This window comes from Pleurodeles waltl, chromosome 10 (assembly GCF_031143425.1).
Source record: "Pleurodeles waltl isolate 20211129_DDA chromosome 10, aPleWal1.hap1.20221129, whole genome shotgun sequence".
Lineage (NCBI taxonomy): Eukaryota > Metazoa > Chordata > Amphibia > Caudata > Salamandridae > Pleurodeles > Pleurodeles waltl.
Genome location: NC_090449.1, coordinates 713,337,777 through 713,354,771, shown reverse-complemented (window position 1 = coordinate 713,354,771; position 16,995 = coordinate 713,337,777). Strand labels below are relative to the sequence as shown.

At 45.8% G+C, this 16,995-nt stretch overlaps 1 protein-coding gene across 1 annotated transcript in view; it reads left to right on the top strand.

The window, feature by feature from the left end:
* Positions 1-16,995, top strand: part of CREM (cAMP responsive element modulator) — an 823,729-nt gene that overhangs the window by 597,144 nt on the left and 209,590 nt on the right. The window lies entirely within an intron of this gene.

Sequence of the window (16,995 nt, the reverse complement as noted above, 5' to 3'; positions counted from 1 at the left end):
GGGGGTCTTGGCATCGTTCTCTGTCTTTGTCCTGGATCTCAGGGACTGTGTGCGGGCGGTTCTCCATCTGCAGGGGGTGGGGTGCTGGTATGGTGGTCCTGTAGCGGTGCCACCTGTCCACTAGCACCGGCGGTGGGCAGTTCATCGTCCAGGCTAGTGTCAGGGGCCCCTTGTTGTGCCACAGTGTCCCTCCCGGTGTTGAGGACTTCCTTCAGTACCCCTACAATGGTGCCCAGGGTGGAATTGAAGGATCTGAGTTCCTCCCTGAAGCCAAATACTGTTCCTCCTGCAGCTACTGGGTCTCCTGAAGCTTGGTCAGTACCGTTGCCATCGTCTCCTGGGAATGGTGGTAGGCTCCCATGATGTTGGAGAGGGCCTCGTGGAGAGTGGGTTCCCTGGGCCTGTCCTCCCCCTGTCGCACAGCAGCCCTCCCAGTTCCCCTGTTTCCCTGGGCCTCTGTCCCCTGAACCTTGTGCCCACTGCCCCCAGGTCCCTGTTGTTGTTGGGGTGGTGGGTTAGCCTGGGGCCCCTGTAGTGGTGGACACACTGCTGATTGACGTGTCCTGGGGACGGAGGTATGGACCCGCTGGGTGGGTGCTGTGCTGATGTTTCCAGAGGGGAGAAGCTCTGTAGTGGCCTGTGACTGTGTGAGGGGAACCGACTGTCCCGAGGTCCCAGATGGGCCGGGCTGGTCGTCTAGATCCAGTTGGACAAAGCTGCTGTCATCACTGTGGGCCTCTTCTGTTGGTGGAGTGGACATGTCTGGACCCTCCTGTCCGGTGACGTTGGGTAGGGGTCCTGCAGGGGTGTAAAAGCATGATTATTGCATCTGTGTGTGCCATGGTGTGCAATGGGTGGGTGACCGTGTACCTCAGTGCTTGCATTCCTGTGTAGGACCTTGTGTGATAACGGTTTAGGGGGGTGTATGGGTATGTGCAGTGGCCATGCATTGGTGCTGGGTGTCCGTGCTTTGGTGTTGCATGCAGGGCTTGGTGTTGGGATGGGTGGTTTGTTATATTGGGACATTTGTGGGGAGTTGGAGTGATGGGGGTGAGGGTGAGGGTGGGGGATGTAATAGTTAAGATTTGACTTACCAGAGTCCATTCCTCCAGCTACTCCTGCAAGGCCCTCAGGATGCAGAATAGCCGAGACTTGCTCCTCCCATGTTGTTAGTTGTGGGGGAGGAGGTGGGGGTCCGCCGCCAGTCCTCTGAACCGCAAGGTGGTGTCTTGAGACCACGGAACGCACCTTCCCCCATAGGTCGTTCCACCTCTTCCTGATGTCATCTCTATTTCTTGGGTGTTGTCCCACTGCGTTGACCCTGTCCACTGTTCTTCTCCATAGCTCCATCTTCCTAGCTATGGAGGTGTGCTGCACCTGTGATCTGAATAGCTGTGGCTCTACCCGGATGATTTCCTCCACCATGACCCTGAGCTCCTCCTCAGAGAACCTGGGGTGTCTTTGCCATGCCATGGCGTGGTATGGGTGATGTGTTGGGTGGTGTGTGTTGTGATGTGTGGGGTGATATTTAATGGTGTTTTGTGTGAGGTGCGTGGATGTTGTGTGAGTGATGGTGTTGTGTGCCTGTGGATGCTCGTTTGTAGATGTGTCTCTCTGGCCTTCAGTCGCAGTTGTGGTCGTAAGGGTTTGTGGGTGATGTGGGTGTGTGTTTTATATTGTATTGAGTGTGTGGGAGTGGTGTGTGTATGTGTATCAGGTGTGTGTATTTCGAATTGTCCAATGTGGTTGTGTTTTGTAAATGTGTGTGTATTTTGAGCACGGCAGTGTGTACCGCCAGTGGAATACCACGGTTGAAAGACCGCCGCGTGGATTTGTGGGTCGTGATAGTGTGGGCGTATTCCTGTTGGCGTGACGGTGGAGGTTTTGTTTTTGCCAGTTTATCACTGACCTTTAGTGTGGCGGACTTGTGTGGGTGTCTCAATTTTGGCGGATTTCGAGCAGTGGTAGGAATTCCGCTGCCGCCGCGGTATGTTAGCGGTCTTCTGCACAGCGGTAAGCGGCTTTTACCGCCAATGTTGTAATGACCCCCTTAGCGTGTAAATCTTATAAAAGTCATTTTATTGGTTTCTTTTTATAGGCTTTGGGGACTGTTTTAGGCGTTGAAGCGACTGGGAAGTCAGGTGGGAAAATACCGGAGTGCAGTCTGTAGTCTTCTAGAGTATTGGGTTTTAAATCTACCAGTAAGTAGCTGTGGGGTTTTGTGGTAGCGCTGTTAAATGCTTCCATGAAAAACTGCGTGTTTCCAGGGTACATCTGTTTAGCTATAATTGATATCTGAAGCTTGTTGCGTTTTTTTTTTTTAAATAAGACCAGGTATGAGGCATTGGGAGTTGTAGAACGACTGCTCTTACCCTTGTAAAACAAGCTCTGCACAATGTAGCATATGCTTAGATTACGATGATATGAATATTGAGTAAAGCCCTCTCAATCTCAGGGTGGTCCCGCCTTTGCGCATGAGATCATCCACAGTGACCATGTTTACAAGTTGTTTAGATAACAAGTTGTTGTTGTTGAGATTACTGGGGATGCCTTCAATAAATTTGATGTGTGGGAACTTTAGGGATAGTTTTGTGTAAAGATCTTGCCTGCAGGAATAAAGCCATATGATACTATTAGGCGTCTAAGAAAAAAGCCGGGAGCATTTTCTAACAGTTTCTTTATAAAATAACTTTTACTGCTATTTGAGGGACCTGCTAAAACACAGGAGAATGGGTGTTGCAGCCTGGTGTCCACAGCGGTTGGGTGTTCGCCCCTCTAATGTCTTTTAATAACCGTACAGCAGTGTTTTGTAGTCCTCGGTCAGGGCTCTTTTATCAAACACTACTCGCAGGGTTTTATACAACGGTTGTGTTGTAATTTCCCACCTTTTTTTGGACCTGACTCACCTAGGGTGATGCACAACTATTACTTTATTATTTTTGCGAGTGCTCAATGCGTTGTACTAGTGCACCAGACCCTTCAGACTGTCAAAATTTATTTTAACCATATTGCTGACGTTTAAAGTGATGCCTTTGACTTTCATGCAAACCTTGTTGCTAGAAGTTTTGTAACTATTGGGCTTGAGTCCGAAGGAGGTGTACTCGAGTATGTACTCATCCTTTTCAAGCTCGCTGGTCAAATCCCCTAGATAATCACCTAGTGCAGGATCTTCATCACCCTCCTTACTCACAAAAATAACAGAGTTGGTGTTGCGGTACAAACAACAGTCCTGAAGCTTATCCAGCAGTCTGTAAAGCTCTAGACGAGCGTGAGCGGTTGTGAAGCACGCAATGAAGATGTTTATATTGCTACACGTTGTGGGGTACTCTGTGGCGTATTTCCAGCATAGAACGTCCGTCTCGTTGATAAATTCGCAACTGGACACGTCGATAGACAGGGCAAATAGATACCTAAAAAGATTGTCTGGATCTGTGACGATGGATGTGTTTGAGAAGTTGGTACGCTGTGCGAATTTTCCCCATAAGGAACAGAGACAGAGCTTAGCTAACTGGCGTCTGGTGGGGTTACCCTTGATGAACGCTGGTCTCAGCGTAATACCCTTGTGATTGTGGTGAACAGTCATGTACTTTTGCCTCAAGGGCTAATTGACGCACCAGTCGGGATACCCCGATGCCTCCTGTTTCGTTTGAGAAACAAGTTGATGTACTAAAAAAAGAGACAGGTTGTGGTGTATGGAAAGTGCCAAATTTCCAGTATTTTACTGAGGCAGTACCCTTTCTCTAGGGCCATTTGTACCTCGATGGTACACCATGTCCCCTCTAGCAGCCTTTGCTCATCACTATGTCTTCACTCGCTAGTCTGTTTACTTTCAGCGCATGTTCGACATAGGGGGGAACATTAGCTTGCCCTCGACTCTGTATGGAAGCACCGGGAAGTAAAGCTTCCGTGGAGGATGGATTTGACACTTAACAAGACCAAAGTACTCGTCTAGGGACTTAAAGTTCCTATATATGATCCTAGGATTCCCCACCGGGTACAACTTCACTTTGTTTACAAATGGATACAGACTGGTGAAGTCGTAGTAGTGTATTTTCTCACCCTGACCAGCGACCCGGTACAGCTGTATGGCGTTTGTACGACCGCCAAATAAGGTATTGCGGGTTTCCAACGGTGCGGGTAACTGGCGGCTCTTAATGTAAGCGCTGAGTTCCGTTTCTGTTGTTAGCGGGCCTATCCATCGTGTTCCCAGAGGGTTCTCAGAACAAAGCCTCTCTTTTCAGTATACTGCGCCTTCAACTGAGTATGCCGATGCAGATGTTCAAATGTGGTTTCCTGCCGTCTATTAAACTTGTGGGGTTTGTAACAATGTGGACACCCGTTGTAAAAGCAACCGTGATGTAGCACATAAACATTCTTGTTTTTCACACGCTCATCAGTAGTGAAGGACTTCCAAGTACCGCTGTGGTGCAGAACTTTTACCATCATGGCATAATGGTTCTCAAAAAGGCCCAGGTTCCCAAAACCAACCAGTCTGTCTGGCAGTATTTGAAGCCATTCTTGAGCTGCCACCGCCATAGACATAATGACGTTGTCTGGGGTAGCTCGGTCTACCAACAACCCTACGATGCTCTCTGCCAGACACATATTGGTAGCTCCGGTGTTCAAGTCGAGCAACCATCGATATTTCTTGCTGATGATTTTACTGTACATGACGCTCTTTAAGGTTCCGGAAGCACCACCCTCACTACCCCTAACAAGGAGGGCGATGATTCTGAAGGTCCAGTACGCCATTAATTCAGCCTTGGTCTGTAAAAGTTTAGACAGGTTTTCTAGAAACGTCACATTGTCAAACACATCTCGAGGCGACTGTCTGGTGAACAGAGGACTGTTGAGACCGTGCCCCTCAAAACGTAGCTGGAAGAAATTGTTAGGCCCCACTTCGTGTAACAATCGTTCTATGAGCGTTTGTACGGCCTGGTGTATAGCTATAACACCCTGATCGGAGGAGTTTATATGGTCTAGGTTAACAAACCTAAACTCCTCATAGTGCACTGTAGCGTTAAACCTCTCTACAGTACGACTGAACCTTCTGACACTTTCTAAAAACACCGGTTCTGAATCCTCAGCTTGAGGATCGCCGCAAGATGGAGGGCTTCCTGAGGTATCATTCAGTGGTAGTTGACTACGGCTCGTTGTTGGGGTATTTTTATGCCTCCTTGTAACTCTTAGTCTGGCTTTCTATCATTTTCTTATTAAAAGCTTATGGTTTCTAGCGCTACTAGCCCACTTCTGTTTCTCACTAGCCCAGCTGTTTTCAGGCAACCGACCACAGCCTATTTGAACAATAGTTGGTGTATTTACAGGAGGTGTCCTTGCCATTGCACCTAATACGGGTGGGGGTCCTTCAGGATATTTGGGGTTGAGCCGGCTCTAAACTTTACCCCTTGAGGCCCTGAAAATGGCTATATTCTCTCCTAACTTTATATTTTGAGGCTTTATGGGGAGTGTTTTAGGTTTTGAGGGTGTTGCTTTTCGGAGTTTTAAACAGTTGGGGGGTTGGCTCTTGCAGTTTTTTGGTTTTAAGCGCTCGTAAAACCCATAGAGCTTTACTGAGTACATCCTAGGTCTTCTTTTTATATTTATACCTAAGGACAACTGTATTAATGAATGTGGTTCTTACATTCTTTAGGTCGTTCTGCATGCCTAGTCACGCTGGTATATTACTTATGTCTACAGCTGCTGAATCGCAAGACTGGTCCACCTTGCTTCTACACTGTGCCAACCTCTGTATTAAATCCCTCATGGTGGATCTGGAGGATGCAGTATTGCGTCCAGGCTCACCCAGTTTTAAGGTCTTGAGGTTCACTCTGAATTTTAGATTTCTAACAGACTGATGTATTTCTTTTATATACGTCTCCAGGTCCCTAGTGCGGTCCAAAACACTAAATTCTGGGTCATTACTTGAAACGCTAGCTGCGGCATTTATATTTCCCTGAGCCACCCCAGCTACAGGTCCGCGGTTAACATTATTACCCCCTTTCTGAGGGGCTAAACCAGTACTGGTTGAAAAAACAGGGGCCCAATGCGAACACCCTGGTGCTTCGGAGGACTGTTCCTTGCTAGATAAATGGAGGGTTCAAAAAGTCAGATTTTGTGACCTTCTATCACCCATACAACTATTAGGGTATGTTGAGGAGGGAGAGGCCCTAGGAGCGTATACACTGGAAGGGGGACTGGTGGGATCGTACGCTTCTGGAGGAGTCATTGAGGACATCAAATATGTGGAATTTAAATGTTGCCCGTCATAGCTTGGGTCATAGATGCATGGGATGCGCAGGGGCTGGGAAAGGTTGATTGCTGACTGGTGGATTGCTGCGTGCCTGGGTCTATGCTAAATGGACCGCTGTGATTGCTGGCTGCTATTGTTTCAGAACGCACCCCCACACCCACCAGTGCCCTGAGAAGCCCTATACACTCGGCATAAGGGTCCTCTACGGGGTGATCATTTTCATACCTAGAGTCCAACATAGTTACAGGAGGTTTTGGTACTGATCCGCAGGGAACTGCATCTACATTACAGTTCTCACCCCTAAAACATCTAGACCTTCGTGCATTACGTGGTTCTGCCTGAGGCGTAACTGTGTTTTTAACCGAGAGATCTAGAGGAACCGTTTGTATCTCAGGGACCGGTTGCTTCTTCTTTCAATTCTTTAAGGAGAGACGGTTTATTTTAGGGTTGTTGTACTTATTAGAATCCCCTTCATTGGTTTTACAAGGTGCTTGATGTTGTGTTTCTGCAGTTGTAATGGCTCCACCACCGCCTATGTGTCCCATCTCTTGCAAAAATAGAGTTTCTGTAGAAGTGTTCGGTTTATTGGTTGTGGGGTTTATTTGTAAAGCGGTGCAGTGCTTAAGGTCTGTACCTGGTCTAAGATGGCAATCTGTAGAGCCTAGTTGTGGTTTGTCCTGACGGCCCACGTTGATCTCCGTGCCTGTTGATGCCTTTGTGTTTTGAAGGGTCCTTGTGATATCCTTTAAAAGCGATGCTGGCCATTTGGTCTTATGGCTGTCTGCTCCTGAGATATTTTGTGAAGGTTCTGGGGTGTAAAAGAGGGAAAAAAAAGCATATTAGATATTGCTAGAACCGCTATATCCTAGAGGGCAGGAAATAAATGCTTTTAGAAAGAAAGTGGTTAGGATTATTCTTCTAGATCTCCATTTTTGTAAAACACACCTGATGTGTTCCTCTGGGAGGGTCCTTTCTTTGTAGGTGGTCCTTGTTTAGGCAATGAAGACTTCCTTTTTTGGCCGGCCTTTTTAAAGCCGAGTTCCACCTTTTGCGCCGACTCCGGGTGCTCCATGTGCGGCCCCACAGGACCTGTATGGAAGAAAAAATTAATAAATGTCACACTTACAATATAACACAGTGACTTTGAGCATTCTCTGAGGCATCGGCTAATTTTATTTACCCGTAAGAGGTGTATCTTGTTGCGCTGAAGACTTTGCGTCTTGATCCACTTCGGTGTAATACCCTATAAAAAGTGGACAAACATCGGAAAGCAGTATTAGAAAATAAAAAATAAAAAAATAAGACTAGTAAAACTATAGATAGCTGTACCATGCTGAAAGGCATCCATTTTGTTAAGCCCACCATCAATCCAATACCATGTTCTGAAGGTACAATACACAAAGCCGTTTGTTCACATTTTGTCTAAAACCATACAGTGTTCATTTAAAAAGTCTACAGGGCGGCGCTCCTGCGCAACATAAGCTCTAGGATTCTCTCTATAAGGCATTATTTTATATGGTTCTAAGGCCTTTGCAGCCTTATTTTACTCATATTACAAGGCCACCTCTGGTCCTAATGATGCCACATAATTACACTAATTATAAAAATATATAGCTCAACACAATTTGAAACATTACAGATCATTGTGTATATATATACATGTAAAATAGAATGGCAGCCTGATCCTGGGATCCATTTCCGTATTTTTTCCCAGCTCACCAATGCTCTGGACCATGTGTGGGGGCTGAGCTCACTCTGAGCTCCAGCCTAGAGGGTGGAGCCGATAGGCAGAGCCAGCTCCAACACCGTAGACACAGTCTTTTGAAAAACTGCTTGCTGTGGAGGCACCATGGGGTCCCCTGCATTGTGCTCAACATTTCCCCAGGACAGCAGGACCCCAACCTGAGTTGAGTGGATAAGGTTTTATGGGGCTTGAGCCTGTTGCTCAATGCCCCCACCATTGAGAAGGTGGTTGGCTGGGATGGGGGGACTACAAGACAGAGGACACGAGCATCGCACTCTGTGTCCTCTGTCTCCACTAATTAAGTGCTTTTTTAATTCTTTTTTTATTTATGTTTCTTTATTTATTTTTTTTAACTGCTGCTAGACGGGCCCCTCTGGACCTGAGCCTTGAGCTCAGGCCCCAGGGCCCAGCCGTTCATGCTGTCCTGGGCTTTGCGGGATAGGGGGACGTGTGCCTGGCGCTTGCTGGTCCCATAATGAATGGCTACACCGTCGTGGCCAGGGGTCGAGGAGCGCGAGGCTCGTGACCCCAGCCACGAGGTGCTGCGAGGCAATGTGGCCTCGATACATGCACTCGCAGGCCTGATAGTGAAGGGTTATCCCTTCATTGTCTGGCAATGCGAGTGCAAGTTCTTGTGAGACCCAGGGGGGTGCCGAAGGCCGTGAGCCAAATGCTTCTGGCCTTCAGCACTACCCACGAGCTCTGACGTTACCTGGTTGTGTTGGGGTGTGGGTTGGGGTCCAGGGCCTTGTGCTCTGTGACCCTCCAGCCCCTAGGAGCTCTGCCTTCAGGGCGGGGACCGCCTAGCACATGGCTCACGGTCCCCACCCTGAAGGCAGAGATCCTCGGGGCTGGAGGATTGCTGAGCGCGAGGCCCATGGCCCCCCAACCTATAAGAGCTGCAAGGTCAGGGGTTGCAGGGCGTGAGCTCATGCCCTGCATCCCCTGAGCGCCGACCTCGCTGGCTGATGATGGGGGTCGTGAGCATCGCGCTTGGCTGGGTTCACTGAGCCCGATGCTCACGGCCCGCTCGCAAAGGTGCTGTGAGGTTATTGGGGCTGAAGGGGACTCAAAGCTCACGCCCTGCAGCCCCCATGAGTAACGCCGATGTGTGGTTTGAAGGGTAGGGGGGCCGTGAGCCTAACGCTCAGTGGCCCCCCTGCCCTGAAGGCACAACCCTCAGAGCAGGGGCTCGCCGAGCACGAGGCCCGCAACATCTCTGCCCTCTAAGATGCTGTGAGGTCCAATGGGCTTGGAGGGCTGCCTCCAGCCCCCTGGCCTTAGTATTTGGACGTTTGGGGGCAGGGAGGCCTGCAAACGCGTGTCTTGTGGCCTCCCTGGCCCCCTTGTGAAGCAGTGGCCACCAGGGAGGGAGCACGTGGCACGGCGCTCCCTCCACCATGAGCAAGGGTCTTAGGGTGCTGGGACAGGGGTGTCCCAAAGCTTGCAGAGCACTGGAAACCCCCCTCCCCCAACTGTAAGGTAGTGGACAGCTGGGGTGGGAGCTTGTGGTTCTGTGCTCCCACCCTCCATCATCATAGGCCCTTGGGGTGCAGTGGCAGGAGTTTGTGATGAGCACCCTCCCTGCCCATTTTATCATATTTAAAACATATTATGCACACCATAAAAATAGAATATAATAATAATAATAAATAAATGTAATAGGAAAGAAGGCCTTAGATAATATTTACCTTCAGTAGAAGCTGGTTTGCATTACCAGTTTGCGCTCTGCCCTTCATATTTTTCTCCGTGCTGGTCTTGCTAGCCCTGCTCTCCACAAGCTTCAATTCTCCGATCACAAAAAGAGTCTTGTTGTATGCTTGTGTGTATGTTCCCTAGGTTGTTTTTTATACTTGCTGTGCCAAACAAATTATGCATAGGTATTGTTGAGGGGTGGGCTCAGATATATATTATGCTTTATTGTTACACTTTCATAAAACTTCACCAGGGGGGCTACCATTTTCCTTATTGACCTCTGTTAGCATGTATGGGTCACTCTGACTTGCAAAAACAGTGGTTGAAAGTTCACTGTTTGACGTAAGCAGTAACAAGCAGGTCAGATAAGATACTGTGGGTGGCGGGCAGCAACTCCTCTAGAAAACTACATATCTGTCTGAAGACACCCATGTGTCATTCTGACTTACAAAAAACCTAGGTTGAAAGTTTGCTGTTTGACGTAAGCAGTAGCAACTGGGCCAGATAAGATACTATGGGTGGTGGTCAGCAACTCCTCTACAAACTACGTATTGGCCTGAAAACCCCCATGTGGCCTGCTTGGCCGCACTTATTTCCCCCCTTACACACAGCTAACCCCCTTAGGTAACTGTGACTTGTGTTTTTAAAGGTCATGCTTTATGTCCATATACACCCTGCTAGGCCCTTTCTGTGCCTGTGGGCTTCAAGATTATTATTATTATTTTTTTTTAAAAGGTCACCATCGTACATTCCCTTAAGGTTATGCAATGGTCTGGGGAGGGTGGGTGGGGGCTCTGTACTTCCTCCGCTCCTCCCTCTGAGGAGGCACACTGCAGCCCAACCACCCTGCCGGCATGAACATGCCCAGACTTGTCCTATTAGCCCATGAAGCATGCCGCACACCTGCACAGCTGCCATTTCACACAGCCCATAGACCTACACACTAGGGACAGCACCAGGGCACGTGATTAAGACATCATCACACCATGTCACAACCCAGGTGACTCACCTAAACCTACGTCTAAGCCTACGTAATCACGGGGCGGAGCACCTGTCAAAATGTTTGATGGAGGGTATCCTCTTATACTACTGCTGGTCGCATACATGCGGTGTGACTTGGAGTGTGTTACTGGAGATGTTGCCCTGCAGAAGGGGAACCCTCTCAAGAGAAGAATCCTTTGGATTGAAGTCCAGATTCAAAGGTGGAAACTCATGACAGATGAAAAATAAAACATCTTCTTCACGGAGGTCGGAAAAGGCTAGAGCTCACAACATTTTTCAAACATTGACAATTTTATTGTTGATAAAGGAATACCAGTTTCTATCATGCCAGACCACTCGTCCCACAGTAAGGTCTCTCCTAATCTACCCACACATTTGTTTGATGTTAAAGAATGTGTGAACAACAGTTGTTTTGGCCTTGCATGTGCTCCCAGTCAGCCACATGTCAAACATCAGATGATGATGATGATACATACTTGGAGGGTGTGTTCTGTTTTCAGAAACAGCCAGAGCCAACAGTGCCAAGATCTATTTAAGCGTTTGCTGAACAATACACTCTTGACACATATGATTAATGGAACGAATATTGGATGCTGATGATACAAGTATTCACAGCTCTTACTCACTCATCCAGCCCAGATGCTAGCAGATTACTGTAAGAGTTTTGCAACAGACTGCTGCTTCTAAGTATTCTCTTTCTCCCTAACTCCTTGCCCAGTTCAGACTTCATTAAATCCTGGTTCTCATCTAGGACACATGCCACCGCTCAGAACACTGTTCCCATCACCATACAGAATGACTACACTAATGCTGATGAACCAAAGTAGGTTGGATACTCAACACCTACCTTGTGATGCTTTTTCCGAATGGGTTGATTATGTGGCACTGCTATCAGCCCTGTCAACTTCACCTGTGGCTAGCTCCTCTCCAGATAACATAGGAGGGTTTAACGCTTTTTTGGAAAGAGCTTTCCAGAGATTTGATCCCCCAATCCCCATTAAACAGTCAGACTGTTTTGTTTATTACTTTAAGAAACCAGTATGCAAGTCAGTAAAGGCTATACCAATTGTAGACTACATATGGGCAGAGTGTTTGAAACAAATTAGAAATTTGGTAATGGTGGTTGCAGTTATACCTTGCCTTGATAAAAAATATAAGGGTGCAGACATTTTCTGGCTTGCCTTATAAAACACCAGTGACCAGATTCAGTGGTCATGCATGCTGCCCAAAGGCTGTGTAGAAACATTTCCACACCTCGCACTGCTCCACCTGACAAAGAAGGATGTGGCCTAGACAATGTGGGCAAACCTTTTTTTTACCTACTGTGGCTATCGCTGTTAGAGCATCCAATGCCCTAGCCATATTAAGGAGATATGATAGGCCGATGTGGTCAGATCTAGGTACCTACCATGATTGTCTGCCAGAGAACATGCGGGCAAGAGGAAAGACCCAAAAGCAATCTTCCAAGACAGAGAAAGAACATCCTCTGGGATCGTTGACACAGCAGTGGATGTTGCTGCTACTGGAAATCACCAGCTTGCCGGAGCAGCAATTTTAAGAAGACCAGGATAGCTCAAAGCAAACTTCTTCATACCTGAACTTCAGGCACAGATTATAGACAAACTATATGATAGAGAGGCTCTGTTTAGCAAGCATGTTGACAGCGCCCTTCAGTCTATAAAATCAGATACTGAGATGGCAAGGAGAAACCTTATGCGTGCTAGAGAAAGAGACTGGTTCCCTTATCAAGGGCACTTTCCATCATGCAGGTTTCTACCTTACTCCCAGCAACAACAGGTTTACCACCAAAAATACCCACAACAACAGTTCAGGCAAACACCCTCTAAAGCCTATCCAAAGCAGCCTCCACACAAAAGATCTGCACTATCAGGAATGAAGCAGGCCACTTCTAGGCTTCAGTGACCCCTTTCCTCCAATGTCACCATGAACACACTCCCAACCTGCTGCATTTGTTAGGAAGACTCTCCAGTTACTTGAATAGCTGCAGATCAATTACCACAGATCAGAGGGTTCTAAGTCTCTGTCAGCTTGGCCACACCTTAGAATTAATTCAGAAATCTTGAAATCCACCTCTCAGGAGGTCACATCAACATCTTTGTCTGTTAAAGTTGCAGATTCTTTCACTTATATAAAATGGAATAAAGCAAGTTCCTTACAATCAACGGAAAATGTATTCTGCACTGGTTTCTTCCTTATCAAGAAAAATTTGGGTCAATGGAGGTAAATACACAATCTTCGGCAGGTAAATAAATCCCTCAAAAAGCAATCACTTTGAGTGGTTACACTGCAGGAAATGTTCCATTTACTGAACCAGGGAAATTTTATGACATTGCTGAATCTCCAGGATGCCTATTTTCTTATTCCAATCCCCGAAGCAAAACAAATGCTTAAGGTTCAATATGGCCAGATGCAAATCAAGGTTCTATCCTTTGGCCCCACATCCGCTCCTTGGATTTTCACCAGTTGCATCGTCCAGGCTGTTGGCTTATCTAAGAAGAAGAGGCTACTAGTTTTCCCAATTCATGGATGGTAAAATGCCCTTCATCGCACACTGTATGAAAATCCAGGAAAGTATGCCTTCAGTTCTTCAAGGATCTAGGTTTAAAATTAAACAAGGAAAAGTCTTGTCTTTAGCCAGGCTGGAAGATAGCATTTCTAGGAGCACTTATAGACAGAATTGCATACAAGCCCTTCCCTACAGAACAGGAATCTTAAAGATACTCAACCTAGCTTCCAAACTCTTGAAAAGAAGGTGTGTATCAGTTCGTGTTCAAATCAGTCCTGGGAATTATGTAGTCCTGCAGTCCAGCATTCCCCTCATTCCCAACTATCACTTCCATATGAGGCTGTTGTAAGAGGAAATAGCCAAGCAGTTGGCTCAAAGTCAAGGATTTTTCCAAGACATCATTCAGATGACTCCCAAAATCAGAATCGCCATGCTTTGGTGGATGCAGAGTAGCAACATATTGGCTTGCTTAACATTTCAAAATTTAACAGCCCAGTTCATTATGACCACAGGCGCATAGAGAGATGAAGATTTACAGAACATAGAAGTCCACAGAAAATGGTCTGATCAGGAAACCAAATTTATAAAAGAAACAAAAGGCAGTTGCCTTAGTGCTTCGATCCTTTCTCACAAGGAGAAGACACTTGTCAGTACTTGTTTGTGCAGACTATACGGCAACTATGCACTGCATGAACAAGCAAGGTGGGACAAGGTCACAACTGCTGTCTACAGATGCCCAGAAAAAATGAAAATCAATTTGCATCATCACATTAATTTAAAAGTGGAACATGTTCCTGGATTGAGCAAACGATGGGCAGTCACTCTAAGAAAGACATCAGGAGACTGGCACAAGAAGTAATTTGACGAATGTCAGATACAGCTCATTTTCCAAACCTGTGGATGTCCAAACCTGGATTTGTTTGCAACAAATTTCATTTGGAAGTGTTTATTCTTTGCCAGCAGGAGAGGTACCATTAGAGGTCCCATAGAAAGAGTTGTGGGGGAATGCATTACAGATAGCCTTGTCAGGAAACTTTGCTTATGCATTTCCCCTCTTCCTTAATTCCCAGATTACTAAACACGATGAAATGAGAACTGTGTTGCATCAGTCCCATAGCCCCAACATGGCTAAGACAATATTGGCACATAGAACTACTTCTCTAGTCAACTTGGACCAGTACCTACACTTTTGACCAAGAACAGAAATCAAGTTATTTATCCAATACTGGGATCTCTCTGCTTATCAGTCTTACTCCTGCCTGACTCCTGAATTCAGTGAATTCAGCCATCTAAATATTTCAGAGGATTGCAGAGCGATTTTAGCCAAAGACATGGCTTAAAAATGTATGCTACTTATGGCGCTGAATGGATTTGCTTCTGTGTATGTTTTTTTTGGGAATGATACACACCCCTTTTCATACTCACCGGAACAGAACCTACCATAGTTATAACATCTGGCACATTCAGGCCTTTCTCCTAATTCGGTAAGGGTCCACCTGGAAGCAATTTTGCGCTTTAGAAGATCCTACGGCAATTGCTATTCTGGTCTAATAGACTAGTTAAAGAATTCTTTAAAGATTTATTCAGAGCCTCTGTCTCAACCAAAAACAAACAGTTTCTTGGCAGGTTTATAATTTTTTAGGTTTAACTTCAGATAGCAAATTAGTGAAATTCAAGCTTTTACTATAAAGGAACTGTACATGTAGTCAAGAGAGGTCAGAGTCATATTGAGGAATAATCCTTGTTTCATCCCTAAGGTTCCATCAGACTTTCATCTAAATGAACCAGTAGTCCTTGAAACAATTTTCAGAAATCCTTCTAATACAGCACTAACATGCTTTATACCCTTGACATAACTAAGGCATTCAAAAAGACTGATCAGCTTTTAGTAGTCTGCGGTCCTCTAAGGAAAAGATAGGCTCTGTAAAGGCACGGTATATCGCGATGGGTTTCAGCTGCCATACTTTTCTGTCATCAATAGACTGGGCGTCCTTTAGATAGAATGTGTAACCCTATATCTAGAGCTGCATAAATACCCACTATTTGTAAACTCAGTTTCATGGACACATTTACAAAATGCATAGGGTTCCGTCATACCCATTACTCATTCATTATATTTTACCTGAGGACCTTTTGGACCGAGTTGCTTCCCCCTATTTTTAAGCTTCATTTTATATTTCATAGTTTATACGTTTTAGTTACACTGCTTTTAGCAAAGATATTTTATGCATATTTCTTGCATGATATTTTTTTAAGAGTATGTGGTACGAGTTGCTTTTTTAGTTAGCCTTTGGACAACATATAATCAGTACTTTCTGTTCAGGGCTAGGAACACTGTACACAATATCCTAGTTCTTGTGTTGCCCGTTCAAAGGACAGCATCTAACATCTAGACACAGCATTGCATCAGAGCTGTGCTTCTAACAGTGTATGGCTGTATTATACAAACACTGCACTGACCAAGAAGGGGCAAAGGGTATTCCAGCCCTGACCATCCAGGGACGAATGCTGTGTTTGACATGCAGCTCTGCTTGTGTTAACCTTCCAGCTTCCGGAAAGAATTGCCATCTACACCGCAGTCTGACTCCTCACACTATCTCCAGGTAGGGGGCGAAGGCTAATCCTTTAGGTGGGGCCAGGCAAAAGGGTACACCCGCTATCCTTTCAGTGTAGTATTAGAGTTAGGTAGGAACTTCTAGAACGTCTAGAACCTCATTTGCCATGATTGGATTATTCATTGTCTTTACCATGCTCATACTACTAGTAACTTTGCTTTGTTTCACCTGCCTAATTATTGCAGCTCATTCTCTTAATGCAAGATTACGATTGTTTCAATAAATATATTGAAAACTTATTTTGTATCTCTCTTGTGTTTTGCTTGGGCATGCAGGAGTAGTACAATGAAAGGGTAAGATCTGTTTCCACAACTTCCCTGAAGAATAAGATTATTCTGTTATGGTTGCCATAATCACCATCCACCACGTTTGGTCAGGGGCCCAGGTGAGACACTGTGAGCTAGCCAGGAATTGGGCCAACAGCTCCTAATAGTGTGGATGGAGTTAGTCCCCCACATTCTGAAATTCTGTTGTCCTAAAGTCCTATTACCTTAGTAGGAACTGTATAACAAAGGCTGCAGCTGAGTTGTTGGCTCTGAGTATCACATATCTTTTGGACAACCAACAAGCACTGTGTATGTCTGAGATCTGAAGGGTCTGACAGACATAGTGGTATATTACGTTTGTAAACTGGCCATCAGGGCAAGAAATTACAGATGAAAACATGGTCATGTATTTCTATTTGATCCTGTCTTTTATTTTTATATTATTTTTCATTTCAGTTGTTAGTTTGTTTAGGAAAACCATACCGAGGTGTACAAATGATGCCTTGCTGAATTCAAAATTTTGTCTACTTTTCACAAATGTGTAACGTTGCAGGTTCACCCACGAGCTTCACAGCTGTTTTCAACACAAACTGCAACTAGATACAAACTACAAAACAAATAGGCAAAGTGGACAACCATGTAGAAAAATTTAAATAATCGTTTAAAAAAAATATATATTTTCTACACCTCTGCCTATTTCTGAAATCTGGGAAGATGATGACCTCAGTACTGATCTGACAGACATCTAGCTGCAGATTCCTTACCTTGGTATTTTCTTGGTCAGACTAGATCTGGAAGATTTTCCATGAGCAGTAATCCTGTGTGTCCACGCTGGAAGTGATATCCGTGACACCTAAGTAGGCGCTGGCTTGATACACTAACGTCCGTTCTTTTCT